We start from the raw sequence: 19,560 nt of genomic DNA, 5'->3' as shown, positions 1-19,560 counted from the left end.
ATCTAGGTAAAAATATATTTTCTATTGTAAAGAATATTGTAATATGAAAATAAAATTAAACATAAAAATGTATTTTCTACAATGATTGTCTTATCGGACTGGAGTTGGTTTTTTCCGAAATACAAAATTGTCTATAATTTGTATCTCATTTGTTTAAGCAACTGAGGAAAAAAACTGCAAATGAATAAAATTCCAATTACTACGAAAAGAATGTGAGAACATTCTCTGCTACAAAGAATGAAATATCAGTTTAAAGTGTAAAATGAATAGATTTTTTTACGCAAAAATAGCCATTTATTTTTATTGAATTTAAAGATTTTAGCGGAACTACTTTATTATTATTTTTAAAAAAATCGAATATTCTAGAATATGATTTTCGAAAAAAAGCATATATTCTAGAATCTGATTTTAGAAAAAAAGCATTGAACATTTTGAAGGATTTTTATTTTTTATTTATTTAATTTTTTATCATCTGTACTCAACATCAATCTTCATTTCTGTGCAAGGCGTTGTTTTTGCCAAGGATTTACGGGGGTTCTAGTTTGCTGACTTTTCAGAAAACTTTTTTGATAACAATTTTTTTTCCCCTCGAACTGATGGTATTTAAACATCTCATTTTTTACCCTCCTCAACCAGTTTATCTAATCGGCAAAACGAAATCCGGGCTCTTTAAAACATCATTTCGATAAGATCTCCGGTAAAACTCCGGGAAAAAAATGGGACGCGAAAAAAGTTTGTGGAAAAAGCAAAGTGAAAATAACAAAGGCCCAATCTGGATTTTGTTGTGATCGATGCATGTCCATTCGAATGATGGATGATGGGGGTGGGCCACAAAAGTGTTCGAAAAAGGGGGGTAGAGGGGTTTTCTCGAACTCAACTAGAGTCGCGTGTTCTTGCAGAAATTGCTTTCCCCGTCCGGAGCTATTGATTCCTCTGGCCTTCTCCTCTACAAACTTTTCCAGTTTTTTTTATTTTTATCCAGAAACTCAAACCACGCTTCCTGTTTACTAGAAAACACTTTTTTCTTCATTTTTCTCGCTTAAAACTTGTGCGTGAAGACTTGGTAAGTCCGCAAGTTTCCGGTACGGAAATTATTTTTTTGCGACTGTGTGCGGAAAAGAATGAAATTTGATCCCCTGCGGAGCTGCTGGGGATTGGTGGGTAAGTAGGGGGACCCTGGAAAATATATTAATGGTTTTTGGCCGTAAGTATACGGACTTATTTTCTCTCTGCTGGATGATTGACTTTTAAAAAAGTTGAATTCTGACGCCTCTGAAACCTTCCAAAGTTCTCTCCTTCAACTTATTTAATAAGAGAATTTCGAAGTTTTTAAAATAATCTTGAAAGCATCTTGTATTTCATTTACTTTTGTTTCAAGATGGCCTTAACAGATAGGGAGAAAAAAAAGATTGATTTGAAAGTTGCTCTACTCAATGGCCACCTCAAAAATGACTGTATTTGATAAATTATTTCATAATAGATAAAAAGGATATAATAAATATTCAACGTAATTCAAATGAATAAAAAACATTCAGTGTAATTCAAATGAATGATAAACATTCAGTGTAATTCAAATGAATAATAAACATTCAGTGTAATTCAAATGAATAATAAACATTCAGTGTAATTCAAATGAATAATAAACATTCAGTGTAATTCAAATGAATAATAAACATTCAGTGTAATTCAAATGAATAATAAACATTCAGTGCAATTCAAATGAAGAATAAACATTCAGTGCAATTCAAATGAAGAATAAACATTCAGTGCAATTCAAATGAAGAATAAACATTCAGTGCAATTCAAATGAAGAATAAACATTTAGTGCAATTCAAATGAGGAATAAGCATTCAGTGTAATTCAAATGAATAAACGTACAGTGTAGTTCACGTGAATAATAAACGTTCAGTGTAGTTCACGAGAATAATAAACATTCAGTGTAATTTAATTGAATAATAAATATTCAGTGTAATTTAATTGAATAATAAACATTCAGTGTAATTCAATTGAATAATAAACATTCAGTGTTATTCAAATGAATAATCTTTCGTCGTTTTCAAGTGAAAAATAAATATTCAGTGTAATTTAAATAAAAAACATCTCGTGTAATTCAAATGAACAGTAAACTTTGTAATTCAAATGAATTATAAATATTCAGTGTATTTTAAGTAAATATTCATTGTAACTTTATTATGAGTTAATGATAGTGGATAGTTCAATTTGATAGAAAGTATTTAAAATTGATCGATAATATGGAATAAACCATATTAATTTTGAACCCTAAAAAAAGTGCCAAAAAATGCTTACGTAATATATGAATGCCTCCCTAAAAGTAAAATGTTTTAAATTTAATCGATTCCTTATAATAACATATAATCATCGTCCAGTAAAGTTATGACAACCAGTAAAAAAAATATCCTCCCACTAGTAAGTTAAATAACCTCTGACGTTTCCAAGAATGTTCGTTGGTGTATCAACATTTATTGGCATTGTCTATCAGTGACCTTCTGACACGATCTCTTTTTTTTTTCCATTGAAGTTGTTGCTCTTTCATTGTACCTGCTATTAAAACCGCAATTTTACATTGTCTTTTGTGTGCTTGGCGACATTAAATAACTAGGTTCTCTCATGCAATCTTTGAAATAATTATGTTTCCACATGGGTTTTTAATGTCGTTGGCTCCGTGAAAATATCGAATTCAGGGTGAGAGTTATTGCGGTAGCGTATGATTCACTTGATCGACAGCGCAAATGCATCCAAAAAATTTTATGTTTTATTGAAGTGCTTAGGAGCAATATAATAAGGCTCATTTTCAATTTGGATCGAATGAAGGTTTGGGTGAAAACGACGTGAATTACATATAAGTGCTGTGTATTGTGCTGTTATCTGAAAAATAATGGAAAATATCTATATAGAAACAATATTAAGGAACAGTTTTGATGTGAGAATGTCACCAGAGTAGGAAAAAGTGTCGCTTATCATAATATTGCCTTTCAATTCCTTTTTGCTGTCCTTCATATTTATAATTTATAGCATTTATAATTATTTTATCTAACGTTAAGCATTTTTTTTAACATTTTCGCATCCTGCAAATTTTTTTTAACACGAATGTTTTAGTAATTGAAATCATTCGTCAGTTTTTTTTTTAAACAAAAGGTGGAAAACGTAATTTCATAATTTTAGTTTCAAATACATTTGAGATGCGTGACTTTGGCACTCATAAGTCATGAAAATTGTCCCCCATTAGGAAAATTGTTTCTATTAACGCATGCGTGTTAAGGAGCTAAAGTGCTATAATTAAAAGTTTTTCTCCTTCTGCGTTTGTAATATCGAATTCAATAGTCTAATTTACGCTTATGTAATGTTTTTTCTGTTACTATAAATCTACTAAGACTATTATAAAAATGGCATTAAAAGCATTTACTCAGTTTCGCTTAGAACACTCTTAAATACTTTTAAAATTCAAAATTTTAAAATTGAAATAACTTTTACTAATAAATATTTATTCATCCTAGAAAAGGTCTATATCTCCATCTATTTAATGACAAGATATAAATCAGTTCTGATTATTATGTTTGTTTTTTTTTTGTTTTTTTTATACTTGTCAGACTTGGGTCCGAACCTTTTGATCGTCATTCGCGACTGACGTGCCAATTGTATTCCTTTAAGTATTATAGTACGCAGAATTACAAGCATTGAACATTTATAACATATCACTGATAAATGTTTTAATTGAAAAAATACACGTGCAATAATCTCTCCTATTCATTTCTATTTAGAGTCAGACGTAATTGGAGAGATATATGGATGAAGGTTCTGTAAATGACATTTTATTGGATTTGAGAAAATTAGTTCTAAAAATTGTTCGTTGACAATCAGAAGTAAATCTTTTAATCTTTTATTGTGGACCTTTAAAATTCTGATCAACACTATCTTGAAAACCATAACTCATTTAAACTGTTCGTGTGATAGCGTTCGCAATCTTGGCATTTTAATCAGCAGCGGGAAAAAAAACTTTCTAGTCGTTCGTTGACGTTTGTTTCCTAATGCTCTTGTATCTTTCTTCCAATAGAAAAATGCTCAAAGATTGTCACCTAGTACCTTTCCAAATAAAGTTTTATTGTTAAATAATATTAAGTTTTTTCCCCTATCAACTTCAAATTTTTTTCTGCGAAAACTTCAGTTAGCACCTTTTTTACTAAACCCTTAAACTATCAACAGATTTTTTATAGCTGTTTACTGTCGAATGCACTTAGAACCTTCTTCCAGTCTGGAAACACATCGAAGATCACTCTGTACCTTCATTCCTTTAAATTCTCTAAAATGTTTAATTATAGCCACATTAAATTTATGAATAATCTTACAATATTGAATAAATTCAAGTAAATTAAGTAATTATGCTAATTAAGTAATTAGTTCTCCAGCAAATGTTACGAATAACTAAATTCCTTTTTTTTCTAAATAAATTGCTTCTTCCATAAACAAAGAAAATGCTAGACGAATACAATAAAAAATGCCAGACGATTGAAAAAGTATCATTCTTGAGCATGCGTGAATAATTGGCGATTACCTATCACTCCCACACTGTCGGGGTTAGAAAACAATCAGCCGAGAACAAAACAATCAGCCGAGTGAGCATGTGCACTTCTCCAGTTACACTTGATTACAGACTGCTCACTTCCAAAAGAAACGCTTCTTCAATTTTTGTTCTCAGAAATTACCTTTTCGGTTATGCTTCACACCCTACCTTGTCACTAACTCGAATAAAAAAACAAATTTTGTTTCCTCCCCACCCCTACAACCGCAGCTACCTGCTTGAGTAGCGAAGTCTAAAAGCACTAATGAATTCCTTTTAGGCTTTAACGCTTTCTACTGTTTTTTCGCCATTTTCAGGAAGGAAATGAAAACGATTTTTATTATTTCATTTCAGTTCCTTTTTTAGTACTGTTTTATTTCATTTGATCTGTATAGAATTTGACTTGTCAACGAACTTGTTCTATTCAAACGATTTTTTATGTCGCCATTTTGTTTTTGCTCGTTTCGTGAAGTGCAGGACTGTTACTTATTGCCAATTTAAAAGATCTAATTCAAAGGATCTCTTTTTTTGCGTGTGTGTGCAGAAGAGATATTGAATAGTTAATGGAAATGTTGAAGTAGATTTATTCTTTTGTTCTAAATTTAATTTGTAAAACCTTTTTTAAGAAAAAAAGAAAGGTCCTTACTAGCATTATAATTAATGAGTTAAAAGAATTTCAAGATAATTTAAAATTTTCTATGTAAGATTTTTACAATTTAAATTAGAAATTTATGAAGAAGGAATAGTTGAACTTTTCTAAATGAATTAAATATGCAATGAAAGAAAAGAGTAAGAAAAATGCTATTTAAACTTTAATTTATACAATCTTTTTATTAGAATAACAGAATGAAAAAACTTAAATATCTAGTAAAATGGCGTGTGCGTTAGGGCTATTTTCCTTGTTACAAATTTATTGAAATATATATAGTTTGTATACTAATAGAAAAATCAGCTCAACCTCCAACACTCCGGTTATTCTTCCTCCCCCATTTTCACAACCAACATCAATTTACAGTGCGTGCGGAGGTTTTAGATAAACCTCCAATATTTCTTGTCAGCTTGATATTTTTAAGATTTTTACAATTAACGCATTTGCCTTTAGGCTAATTAAAAATTTTGGGAAGAATAACTCTATCTGAATTCCCTTAGGCTTATTACAATGACTTTTCACAGCGGATGCTCTGAAAGGAGAACTTGAGGTGTTTCATTTTTATTTAGCTTCAATTTTTTCTTTTTCCTTTTTTTTTTCTTTTTTTGAAATCATTTTAATCAGCCCTTAATTAAATCTACTCTTTATAATACTCCGTCATTATTGTTGGCTCATTGCAAATGGAACTGAGATATGTATTATATAATTACTAATTAATCTAAAGTAAGCTTATTTCAGTAGGCCTAAAAATTATTCTGATTAGAAAATACTGGGGAAATTTTAAAATATATGAAAAGCAGCTATAACGAAACACTCTCTATTAATGGACATTTAAATATGATTTTATTGTCTGAGATTTTCTCTTTGATATTAAAGTAGCTATAAGCGATTGAAATATATTTGCATTAAAATAATTAAATACATTTTTAATGGCAAATAAACTGATACATTTCCGAAACTTTCGCAGGATAAAAAAGTATTGAAATATTTCTGCATTTTCAAAGATAGAAATATCAATCAGGTATTAAATAAATATCTTTGTACTTTTTTGAGATTTTAGCACGTTTCTAATTTTAGCGAAGGTTAATGGTTGATGCCTTTTAATAAACTCATGGCACTGAGATTTTTACTTGCCACTTTTCCTTCACGAAAGATATTTACCTTTGAAGTTTTTTATTTCTCAAATGCCTCTTCTCTATTTTCCCTGACTTTCTCTCTTTCGCCTTACTTGATGTCAATAAGACGAGTTGAGGAGTTCAGGTCCTTGTGATTTTTTTTTCTCGTCCGATTCTTTGAAAGATAGTGAAAGTTTTACCAACTTATAAAATGAGCTTTAGACTGTTTTCTTTGCAAGGAAAAAAAAGATATAGGGGAGCTAATTTCGAAGATAAACATGACTTAATTAAATTTCATGATGTAAGTTTTGCAAAATTTATTTTAATCGCTTTCAAACCAGTTTCAGGAACTGTTTAAAATTGATTTTTTTTTCCTCCTCCAAATTGATATGATTGGGAAAGAATGTTTTGCCTTTCCTGAAATTTCTACACATTTTAAATTTTTAGAATTGCCATTAAATTATTTAATTATTCTTCAACAAAAATAATTTAATATTTTCGATACTTTTAAGAGAATAATTTTCCGATGTTTTTTTTTAAAGTACTTTAAGTGTTTTCGGTGCAAATTTTTCGTACATGCACGTTATAAATTCATTATTCTCTAATCATTGTAAGCTGATCACAAGCATTAATTTTGATTAATAACCTGGCCGTAAATGATGACACAAATTTTTTTTTTTTTTTAACCCCCTCATGCCTTTGTCGCTAGGTATTACCCATAACCATGCCACTATTTACACATCACGCTATACGCTTGAGTTCAGAGACAAAGTATTATAGATAGAGAAGCAGTTATAAATCATAATTCAAAAATTTTATCTCTAAATTTTGTTTTTATATAAAACACAATATCTTTTAAGTGTTATATAAAACACAATATCTTTTTTCTAAAGAAGATCTCTCTTTAAATATAAGCTTTTAACTGGAACTTAATTTTAACCTTAATGAGCGTTGTTTCGCGGTGCAAAGTAAAAGCATCAACAGAAAACAACATTTTTTACTTTTTAAAATAAATTTCAGATTAAAAATAAATAAATAAGTATTTTAATAAATTTTTAATATTTATATTTTAATTAAACTTTTCCTTTCACCGATCTTACACAAGCTCTTAAAGTTCATGAACTCCCTCCCTCCTTTACGATTTCATTTCATTTGCTGACGACCCCGAAAGATTTTTAACTACTTTATATAAAAAATACGTTATTATATATGATCAAAATGGTAATTAAATACGCTTTTTGTGTTCTTCACTAAAAACTCCCTCCTCCCCACTCCTGCACGAGTCATCACCCAAACTCTTAAATTGTCACAAACTCTCACTATTTCACAACTCTCTCCTCTACAACTTCATTGTGGCCATTAATCACTTTATTTAAAAATAAGTGTTGTATCTGATAAAAATATTAATTACATTTCTCGTGTTTAAATAAAAGCTAATTATTCTTTTTTCTTACACTTTTATAATAAAAGTAACTAATTTGCATGAATTAAATTTAAATTTGCAATAAGTTTAAGAAAATTTTAAAACTGTACAATATTTGGGTGCTTCTAATTGCACTTGTAGGTTGTCTAGAAGTTTGTAACGGAAAAAGAATTCAAAATATCATTTAGATTGAGGAACAGATGCTTCATTTTATCAATTCTTTTTTTCACTTTTTAGTGTCTTTTTTGAAACTTTATCGCGTTTCTAATGCGATAACGTGAAATTTTACAACTATGCAGTCATTATTCTAAGAGACTTCATAAGCTTTTGTTATCTCAGAACTTTATTTGCGGAACAAAGTTCGCTGTTAAAGAAGGACTTCTTATCTAAACGCACCTGCGGGAACGTTTTTTATTGCAATTTTTTCAACTATTTCAATGGATTTCATTTCCTGTAGCTTTCCTTTTAGAAGAAAAGAGCAAAAATACATATACATTAATTTTAAGAAAACTTTTTGAATAAAATTGCGAATAAAAGCAGAAGAATTTTGTGAAGTTCAGACTATTTTTAACTTTAATCTTCATATTTTAAAAAAGCATCAATCCGTTTCAAAGGTTTTATAAATTTGAATTTTCAATTTTTTTTAATACTTTGTTGGTTTATTTAGCATTTTTTTTTAATTTGCTGCGATTTCAAATACGAATCCTAGCTTTTTTAGTAAAACAAGAGTTCCACGATATTGATCTTTCTTTTCCTACTCTTTTTCTCGTAAAATATTGCGTTCGCTACGATACCTCTCTGCGTTGTGTAGTCGCTTCTGATTTTTGTACAATTAAATTGTATTATTATTCGATGTCATTTTAAATTTGCACTGTGTAGCCGCTTCAGGTTCTTGTAATATTAAACTATTATCAATCAATCAAAAAACTTTCAAAAAACTGTTTATGACTGCTTTGATTTTATAAGAATATTATTACACAAAACAAATATAACTTCTACCTAAATGTTAAATATAAGTTTTGATAAAAATTATTGTAAATCAAGCTTTCTCCTAAATGAGGTGATCCGGGTTCGAATCCAAGCGATATGAATTCCGCACCCGACTCGCTTCAACCACAGTGTTGACGTAAAATATCCTCAGTAGTAGACGGATTATGAGTAAGCCACCAGGCTAGCTATAGGAAGTTTTCGTGATTTTCTTCCCCGTATAACGCATACGCGGGTTAGTTCCATCAAAAAGTCCTAATTGAAGGCGAATTTCTCCCAATACTTGATCCCGAAATTCTCTTGTCTTCTGGATTGGGTTCAAAACTGCAAGTCTACGGAGTTGAATATTGGTAGTCGTAAACTCAAAAGTGGCTTTTAAACGACGATCATAAAATAAAATATAATCAAGTTTATTAAGTCGAAAATAAAAGGAAAAAATAATATTAAAAGTAAACGGGAAAACATAAAATTTTATTCCCGTTAAAATGAATATGCGCTTCAAATTAAATCGACCTAAATTTCTGAATGTCCTGATAAAATTGTTTCTTAGAGGTGGTTTTCTCAAAAAAAGTCTTTAATTTATAGACTAAACAGCCCATAGAGAGCCAAAGACTACTGTGCTCATCTCAGTTTTCTTGACCTTGGGCTCTGTGGTGCAGGAACAGATGTTCTGGTGAGGTGGTCAGCCGAACCCGGAACCCCCAGTGTTTAGTTTCCAAGCATGCTTGGTACTCATTTATCGACCCACTAAAAGGATGAAAGACTGAGTCAATCTAGCCCAGCCCGACGTTCGAACCCAGGACCTGTGGCAGAAGAACGCGAAGCGCTACCACTCAGCCACCGGGCGTTTTTTATTTATAAGAACACATATTTTTCGACATAAGCCTCAGTCTAAAATCCACTTAAATATGAGCTTCGAATCGATAGAAATCGCCCAAGCGAGATGCTTTCTTTTACCATCCCCCCAAAATCTCTTAAGAACTCATAAATTTATCACCTGTCGACTTACAAATATACAATATGTACGTTAAAAACTATTTTAGACTGAGTTTTCATCTCTTTGGAAAGAAATGAAAAGATGCCATTGAAAATGGATAACAAAGCCAACAATCTTCGAGCAATTTGGATGCAAGAATACTTTTTTAGGAAAAGGGGTTTTTCCCACACATCTTCTCATTGGAACCTCTCCTCAACCCCCATTTTTACATTAAATTCTCTTGTTGTGCATCATTCCATCCCCTTCTCCATTAGGGATTTAACAAAAGGGGGGTTCCCAGGTGCTCCAGCGTCGACAGCCAATCTGTCTTCATTGGCGTTATTTCATCCGTTTATTGGATGCATCTTCCAACAATTGCTCTTCGTATTCAAAACTCCTCTTCATTCTCGGTTTCTTTTACCTTTCTTTTTTTTATTCCACTTTGTTTGGGGGGTTGGAGGGGGTGCTTCTGGCACGTTTCATGCTTTCAGGTACTAACTCCCCCGTTTTTTTAGAAGGATGGATGAAGTTGGTATGAGGTGCCGATGGTACCCGTGGAGGTTTTATTTACTGCTCCGTCGGGTGCATTCGAACAAAGTGATAGGATGCACACATCAACTCCATCCCTCCGAAAAGAGATGCTTGGATGCATTTGATTTAGGCAATATTTAAAGCAGATGCTGCTGCGGAGATGGTTAGGCAGTGGCAGGACTTTGACAATATTTCTCCCAACGGACTTTCTATGAAATTGAAAAACACGGAGCGAAAAATTTGTTCACGTTTTAAAATACTTTTTTTTTCCTCTCAAGAAGTGTTAAGCATTTCAATTTCTAATTTTTAAGTTTAAAATTTCACCTTAAAACTAATTCCCATTCGAATGATAGGTGAGTCTGTATGTTAAATTGTTTTGCTTTGCGTACTCAAGGTCCAAGATAAAAAAAAAAATTATGTTGCTTGTGCTTAATTAGAGGTTGTCGTGCATTTCTACACCTGGCCCTGATTTTCATACATGATTTTCATTTTCGGGGATGCAAGAGTCACTTTTTATCTTGAATCATTTTTCATTCCTCATATCCATCTCTAGGAATAAAGGCGCTAGGATTTGGGCAATATTTAAAGCTGTAATGACGGTTAGGCACTACCAGAATGTAGGCAATATTTTTATCAATAAAAATTTTATATGAAATTGAAAAATATAGAGTGAAACATTTGAGAACTTTTTTGAGCACTATTTAAACAATTTTTATCTTTTGAGGTTAGTCAAATTTTAGATTAAAACTAGTTTCCTATCGAAAAAATGATTAAGATTATGTTTTCTTCAATCTCCAACTTCTCAGTTCCCAACTTCAAGGAGAAAAGTTTACTAAATCGTGCTCAATTTTGCTTAATTATGCATTCCTAGATCATGCATAAATTCTCATTTATGTTTTTTAGAGCACAATTTAAAGTGCCCTTTCTAGCTGCAATTTTTAAACATTTTTGGCGACAATTTTTAATTTCGGATACATGTTTCTTGTTTTCCTTCAAAGATATTAAAGATGCAACACACTCATCAATTCCATTCTTTAAAAGAAGGATAATTGGATGCATTTTATTTAGGCAATATTTGAATCCGTGACTGTTAAACTGATTAGAGACTGTCAAGAATGGTGATATTTCGCGCAATAGATTCTCTATAAACGGGAAAAACAAGAAGATAAAAATTTGAAGCTGCCTTAAAATACTTTTTTTCTATTAAAGAAGTGGATAAAATTTCACGTTAAAACTTATTCCCATTCGAGAAATGAATGAATCTGTAAGTTCAATAATTTTGCTTTTATAAGTTTAGGATTCTAGATTAAAATTTTCTATTACGTAATATAAAGAAAGTTACATGCCATAAAGGCGGAGGTACCTTCATAGCCAAGGGTAGAAAATTTGTCATCCTCACGCCCAAGACTGTGTTTACGAACAATTGATGCCGAAAACGAAACAGGAACTTAGAGCACGTATTAGGGCAACCTTAAGGAAAACTGCTAGCTTTAAATTACAAAATATTTTAAAGGAGCTTAATTTACAGATTAGACGTTTATCATCTAACAAAAGGATCACACATGGAACATTTTTAAAGGAAAAAAGACTTGATATATCTTTCCTTAATTTCTTGCATAATGTATTGTAATATGTGTAATAGTTTTGAAAATGTAAAACTTATTTTTTCATTAGTGCTAATCGTGTGTAATATTACAAATCCAGGATTGGATTTTTGTCAAATAGTAAGTGACTGACATTAAAATATTTAAAAATGTAATTTTCCTGATACGTTGAATTGGAAAAAAAATACAAAAAGGAATATTCTTCATTTACTTTAAAATATGTAATCTTGAATTCATATATCATTTATTGTATTGCGTGTAATTTCATAAATTTAAACAATTGTTGCCCAATCATTCATTTGTTTTAACCAAGTACAGTACTATACAGAAACGATTAGATTTTCGTCAAATAATTAGTAGCGCACAATCGCACATTAAAGTGTTTAAAAAAGTAAATGTTTACTAATTTGTTTGAATTAAAAGAATCACAAAATGAGTATTCTGAATTTATTATAATGTATATTCTTGAATACACGTATCATTTATTATAAGGTTTCTAATATTTTTAAAAATTTAAAGGCTTCTTATCTAATTATTCATTTGTGCAAACCGTGTACGATAAAATACACACACATATTTAGATTTCTGTCAAATAAGTGACACACTTTAAAATTAAGAAAATAAATGTTTGCTATTAGCTTGAATAAAATGAATCTCAAAATGAATATTCTTGTTTTTTAATAAAAAGGAATCTGAATTTATTGAATACGAAATATTCCTTTGAGTCAAATGTGGCTCCTCTTTATCTGAAGGAAATGAGATAACACTTTGTTTAAATTAGAACAATTGTAATCTATTTCGTTTGTTAGCTTTGCACTTCAGGAAGCTATGTTTTCAAAAAACGCATTATTTTCTAAATTTGGTTATCGATTGCTGTATTATTTGAAATGAATTATGAATGAATTCATTTTGAATGAATTCATTTTGAATCAAATTCAGTTAAAATATAAACGTGTACGTTGTATTTTATAAAACATTTGTATGCATGTTGCGAAACTATTGTGAATATTTTTTGTCAAAAATGATGCACATTACTTTCAAAATTGAGATTTTTAATTGTGTGATTTTTCTTAATGGTCTACTTCAGCTCATGATCAGAAAGTAAAAATTATTCTTGATTGTATTTTTTCTTATTAATTTCTTTTATTGTTATTATTCCGATTATTTTAGAACTAACTTAAACCCTATGGTTTTATTCTTCATTTAAACATATAATTCTTGCTTAAAAAGTCAAAATTATTTTAATTTGGAATATTCTTTTTTTTTTCAAAAAAATCTTTTCAATTTTTTTAAACCTCTCCTTTTTATTCAGTTGCCACCATAACACGTGCTCAAAAATTGAATGTTATACTTTATATGAATATTTTGTTTCGTTAAATTTTTAATAGGTACCGTTCAAAAATATCCTTTTTCTACATTTAGCACTGTAACACTTAACTCAGAGAGATAATATAGATAGAAAGTATTCGTGTAATTAAATTTAAGAAGCTATTGCTTCCTACATATGCGCAATTCTTAAACTTGATTTCACGATAGTGTGGCTCATCTTGCATAAAAAAACATGGCTAAATCTAATAATTTGTTGAACGTTGCAGCAAATTTGCGCGATATAAGATTAAATATAAGAGTGTAAACAAACGTCTCATTCTATATTTAACAGTACTTTTTGAAAAATCAACAAGATCCTTACTTTTATTTCTTTGCTTAGTTTGTTTTTTATTATCTGATGTAAATAATAGTTTTCAATACCGAAAACCCTACAACAAAGCTCTTTACATCCGGAAGATTTTTTCTTCCAACTTGATACTCAGCACGCGCCCTGAAACGGAAGACTATCCAGCCAGAAATTGGATTTGCGAAGCGAGAAGGATAATTATAAAAATAAAATAAAAAATCCATAAAGAAGATAGCACGAGGGCATTATAGAAGATAAAGATCTAGGGGTAACGCTTTTTGCCCAATTTGCTTCTATAGAGAGTAGAGAACGGAAGAAAAAAAAACGAATATTCTAAAGCGACTCCCGCGGGATCTGGTTGTCCAACTTGGACTTACCAAGAAGTTCGAATTTCACTATTGTATGTTCCAGAGATGGGCTTGGTGGATAGGACTTGGAATTAAATATGGATCTACGTGCCCTAACACTTTATATTGTAATGAGATGACGTGGCGGTTGGGTCGCGATGCCTGTTTGAGATAATGGGTAATTTGACTTTCAAAATTGGGATCGTATGGGAGGAAATCAATTAAAAATATGAATGAAAAAAAAAGGGGTCTGCGGGGATGTTGGAAATTCAATTGAAGCACGTTTTGTTCCAGATAGTGGGGTAGTAAAATACGGTTTTATTTTACATTGAGTTCGTATGTTACCTTTAATTGATGTGTATGTAGACTTTTGTTGTGCAATTTTTCTAATTCCCTCTAGGTCGAATTTTGTTTTTGTGTAATTTTTCAAGTTCGACGTATTTATCAAACCAGTATTTATTCTAAAACGAATATCCGGGTAAAATTAGATAGCAGCGTAGTCACTCCGAATATGCCGAACTTAAGCAACGTTGACTTCCAACTCTGTAAAATAACATGAATATCTTCAGTAGATGAATCATAGATATTACTTTATTTGCCGTCACGTAAACCATGAGAAGTTTTTGTGATATTTCTCTCCGCGGTATGCAAATGTGAGTTAGTTTTCCTCAAAAATTCTCCAAGAAGGCAATTTTGTCTTTTTGCTTGATTCAGAAATATCCTTTTCTTTAAGTTGGTGTTGAAATTACGAGGCAACGGCGTTAACATTGGTAATCGCAAATTCATTATTTATCGGCTCTTCAACGGTAAATAATGAAGTCAAAATAATTTTTAGGATGTAATGCTCCAGGAGGCTTATTAATCCCTGGTATATAGCTGTTTCTCTCGTGTACTATTACTGGCCTACAAAAGTTATAGAACGCAAACTATCTTCCGTGGAAGATAATTTATGTTCTATAAGGATTCTTCCAAGGATTTCCAATAATATCAACAGAACTATGAAAGATTTTATTAATGTAGCACAAATTCAAATTTCTCACAAATTTTCTATAAAGGAAAGTTAATCTTACAATGGCACAGTATTGTGTCTGGCCCATTAAGCACCACAATTCAATTCAATCCATTCTTGTCTCATTTCTGACCCAGGATCTTTTTTCTTCTTCTGAATAGGGTTCAGAGTACTTACTATCAATTATTTTCAACGATAAAAAATTTTCAAAAAATCAAAAATTTGATAAACTTATCAAAATACCCGAATTCATATGATATAGTGAATAATATTATCTACATTAATTTTTTTTTTTGAACGTACAAACAGTTGTATTTTAAAAATAAAAACTGTGTGTTCTTATTCAATACACCTGTTGAACCTATCCCTTTTTTTTTTACCATGTGTTCATCATCCTACTATTAGTGGGCGCCCCCAAAAAAGCTAATTAAAAAGTCTTCTCACTTGTTTCACCAACGCCCTGAAAATTCTTTTAAAGAAGACAAACCTCCCATGATTCAGACTCATTCCAAAGTTCGAAGAAAATAAGTTCTTTTTTTAAGGGTGGGGCTCTTATTCTCTGTATAGGGGGAGTAAGATGGATTTATTATATCTTATATATTATTTGGGCTGAGTTCTGTAAGAAGCTTTATATAACAAGGACTTATCTCAACTACATCCTTGTGTTGAGAATGGTCAACCATATGGTATTAAAACGTTCTTTTGGAACTTATGGTAAGGTTGAAAAATATTTAATGATATTTTTTAATCTATGGATATGTTAAAAATGAAATAATCTTTACTTCGAAAAGGCATAAATTTGGGATTATATTTATTTGTCCAAATTTAGCATGTATTCTAAAACACCACCTGCATTGAAGTTTAAGGAAAGTTCTATGATAGATCAGTCCGATAATCTTTAAAGCTTCTTATTCTAAAAGTGAAAAAAAATCTAAATTTATAGACTTTGAAGATTACTCAACAAATTTACAATTTGAATTTATTTTATCACCAGTGTTGAACAACTGACCATTATTCTTATATTAATATTCAACTCCATAGAGTTATAATTTTAAACTCAAACAAAGGTCAAGGGCACTGGATTAAAATTTGGAACAAACTTACCTTGTGAGAAAGTTTTTGAGTGAAGCTGCATCCTTATTTGTGTTACATGGAGAGAAAAACCACGCAACCCATTATTGGACTACCACTGGGGATATTTTTGGCCACCACTGTGATAAGTGCGAGACGGGAGCAGTACGCAAAATGACCAACCAATGCTGGAATTAGAACCTAGGTCAAATCATTGATAAGTTAGTCTTATCTCTCTTGAGCCTTCCCGGTTCTCAAAGTTCTATATTGTTATTTTTTGATGTTTTAAGCCTTTTTATTTAATAGTATTCATGGATTAAAAAAAATAATTCAGAAAAAAATTTCAGACACCCTTTAAAAATTAAAAGCTTACAGACAAGTTTGTTGTCTACAATATACCGAAAACTTTCAACAAATTTAATATAAAAATTTCCACACTTGAGGAATTTATAAATTACTTAAAAGTATTAAAAAATGCAAAAAGCGTTGCTCAAAGTTTTCTTTAAATAATTTTGAAAACAAGAATTGAAACAAATATAAATTAAATAATTGAATAAATTGAAACAAGAATTCTTCTTCTAGACAACTTCTTCAAACCTGGTTATTATACAGCACTTCGTCTTTTTATTATATCGTTGAAATCTGTATATTCACTGTTATTTAAGTGTCGAATTCATTTTAATAAAGTACAGTTTGTGGGGAGGGGGAGTAAATTTAAGAAAATTAAAAAGAACTGTATTAATGAAAAATAGTATTTCTTATTTTATAAATGGAAATATGTATGTTTAATATCTCAGATTAGTAAAGAAATTAAAACCGTAAAATCAAAATATAAACGCTACATATGAAATATTTATCAATCTGTCGTAAATCCTTAAGATTCATCTTAATTTGCAGCCAAATAAAAAAAATAAACTCAATAGCAGAAACAATGAATTATATTTTCTTTACTATAATTTAAGCACTTTTAAATAAATCTGTACAAGTGTTTATAACGTTAATAAATGAGAACAATTAACACAAAAAGTTCAAAAACATTCATATTTTTTAAAATTAACCATAACGACAATCCATTTTAATCTTTCCTTTTAAAACTGCTAATTATTCTTCGTATTATTAGTTTTCTAGGTTATTAGCGTTGTATTTATAGTCTATTTAAATCTTAGTGATAAAATCTTAATAACTTAAACTAGATCAATTGTGCCGGTTAGAATTCCTAATCACCTATTATTTGTGAGTTGCATTCATAAGTTTTTAATTGTTTAATCAGAGTTTCAACATTAAGGATTCATGATCTGTTTTGAACATTAACTATTTATCATTCTTTAAAATGGGGTGAATATCTTAATTATTATTTTCTACAATGAAATTTGACTGTTCATAAGTGCTTATTGTATTATTAATTATTACCAAATAATTTTTATGTCTTATTGTTCTATTTTGGTTTTGATATCGCTGTTCTTTATTGTATATTTCGAAAAAGGTTGGTAGAGTTATTTTCATAAACTATAATTAGATGCATGTGATGAGTGATTAGAATACAGTAGTGATTGTTTTGTAGTGTTTATCTCGACTTGCATTTAGAATAAAATAATTCATTTTTTTTTTGTGTTAAAACCAAGGAAAAGTTCTTGTGTTTCACGGAGTATGACACAAGGCTTGCAAAAATAGGTCTTAAAAACAAAATTAAATTGGAAAATTTATAGGTTTTATTTTGAATTTACAGAAATTTGCCCGTAAAATTTTTAGATATAATTGATACATAAAATAAAAATATTTGCAGATATGAAGTTGGCACATTAAGACTATATGAGTTGACATATGAAATTTGAACAAAAGTTATTATCCTAAATAATTGACTTATGAAATTAATATAAAAGTATTGAAAGATATAATTTATATTTGAAATTAAAATAAAATTATTAGTAAATATAATTGATATATAGAATAAAAATTTGTGTATTAGATATAATTCATCACGAATCTATATACAGTTAAAGTAAGTTTAGACACAATTAAGACTCATACAATAATAAAATATTGACAGATACATTCGACGTTTAAAAATTAAAATCTGTATGGATAAAATTTTCAAATGAAATTAAAATGGCGATAAATATAAATCTTACCAAAAAAATGTAGACAAAATTTCAAAATAAAGTTGGAAACCATTTTGATATGAAAAAGGGTGGCAAACCTGAGACTGAAACAAAACATTAAAAAAAAAATCAAATTTCGGAATATTTTTTTAAATTTAGATTTGGGAATTATAAAGTAAGTTTTTTAAATTTTAAGTACCTCTCTTGCAATAATCTCGCTGGGTAATTATCAAACATAAATAACATTAAGCTAGGAAAATAATTTTTTTTGCAACATTATCGAAAAAATATATTTACTAATTAAAATGGTAGTTATACTTAGTCGTATGCCATATAATTCGCAACTTAACTGAAAAGTAAACGTAACTGAAAAATTAGTTAACTGAAAGTTTTTAAGACTTTTAATCTATGTTCTGTATAGTATAAATCGACACAAATTTTATAAGAAAAATTTAGTAATAATAACACCTGTTTTTTTACGTATTGAGCACAACTTCTCCGTAAACAAATCATCACGCAAAAATTGAATTTTTTTTTTCATCATTTTATGGAATTTAAATTCCAAATGTTCTTAATAATTTTCGAAATCAGTTGAATTTTTCTATTTTTTTTTACTTTCGAAAGTATAAGTAGGGGAGAGTGGGGTCAATTGTAACATTTTTTGCGTAACTATTTTTAACTAACAAAGAATCCAATATTTATTAGTACTAATTGACAGACGAGTAAAGTAGACTATCCTCTACTAGAAAAAAAAAATACCTTATTTTAAATGTTATTATATTAGTGATTAACAATTTTTGACAGTCGCGAACTTGTTACAATTGTCCCCACTTACGGGGTCAATTGTAACAGTTCATAAATTCAACTAAAACATAGTTAATTATACATATTATCATAGTTGTGATATATTTTTTTATTGATCAAAATAGTAATGATATTTTAGGAGTAAAAATAATAATGAGCAGAGACCTAAAGGGTTAAACTTTTAACTTTAAGGGGTTAAAAAATTTTAATTTATGCTGTGAAAGGTGACAAATGAAATAATGCACATGCAACATAATATAAATGATATAGGAAACTATTGGTGGTTAAAGAGTTAAGTAATGGTTTGTAAAAATAAGATTATTTATTTTCAGCTGTTACAGTCGTCCCTTTACTTATTGTTACAATCGTCCCCAAGTCGCCATTTCAGCTTCATTTGTTAAAAACAATGCTTGTTAATTAACAAAACTAATCTTTTTTTTTCTTAAAATGTTAATTAAGGTGTCCACTTACATATTCGGTTAATAATTTTTATTTCTTTAAACAAAATTATTATGTTACAATATAATATTCTAACACCAAAAAAAGTACTTACGTAGCGTGAAAGTATCTTTTGTGATATAACTCTTTCAAAAGTACATAAAAATGGTTGCCAGCAGGGGTGTACATGTAGATTTATTAAATACACCTTGTGCGCCACGTAGGAACCGAATCCAGAACCCGACACTCGAAATAT

General features: G+C 29.6%; 1 protein-coding gene across 18 annotated transcripts in view; it reads left to right on the top strand.

Annotated features, from left to right (window-relative positions):
• LOC107454643 (fasciclin-2) overlaps positions 1–19,560 on the top strand; it is a 249,300-nt gene that overhangs the window by 90,133 nt on the left and 139,607 nt on the right. The window lies entirely within an intron of this gene.

This window comes from Parasteatoda tepidariorum, chromosome 3, assembly GCF_982258835.1.
Source record: "Parasteatoda tepidariorum strain Cologne lab strain chromosome 3, Ptep-v5.0, whole genome shotgun sequence".
In the NCBI taxonomy this organism is placed as follows: domain Eukaryota; kingdom Metazoa; phylum Arthropoda; class Arachnida; order Araneae; family Theridiidae; genus Parasteatoda; species Parasteatoda tepidariorum.
The sequence above is the reverse complement of the archived record's forward strand: the minus strand, read 5'-3'. Positions and strand labels throughout refer to the sequence as shown.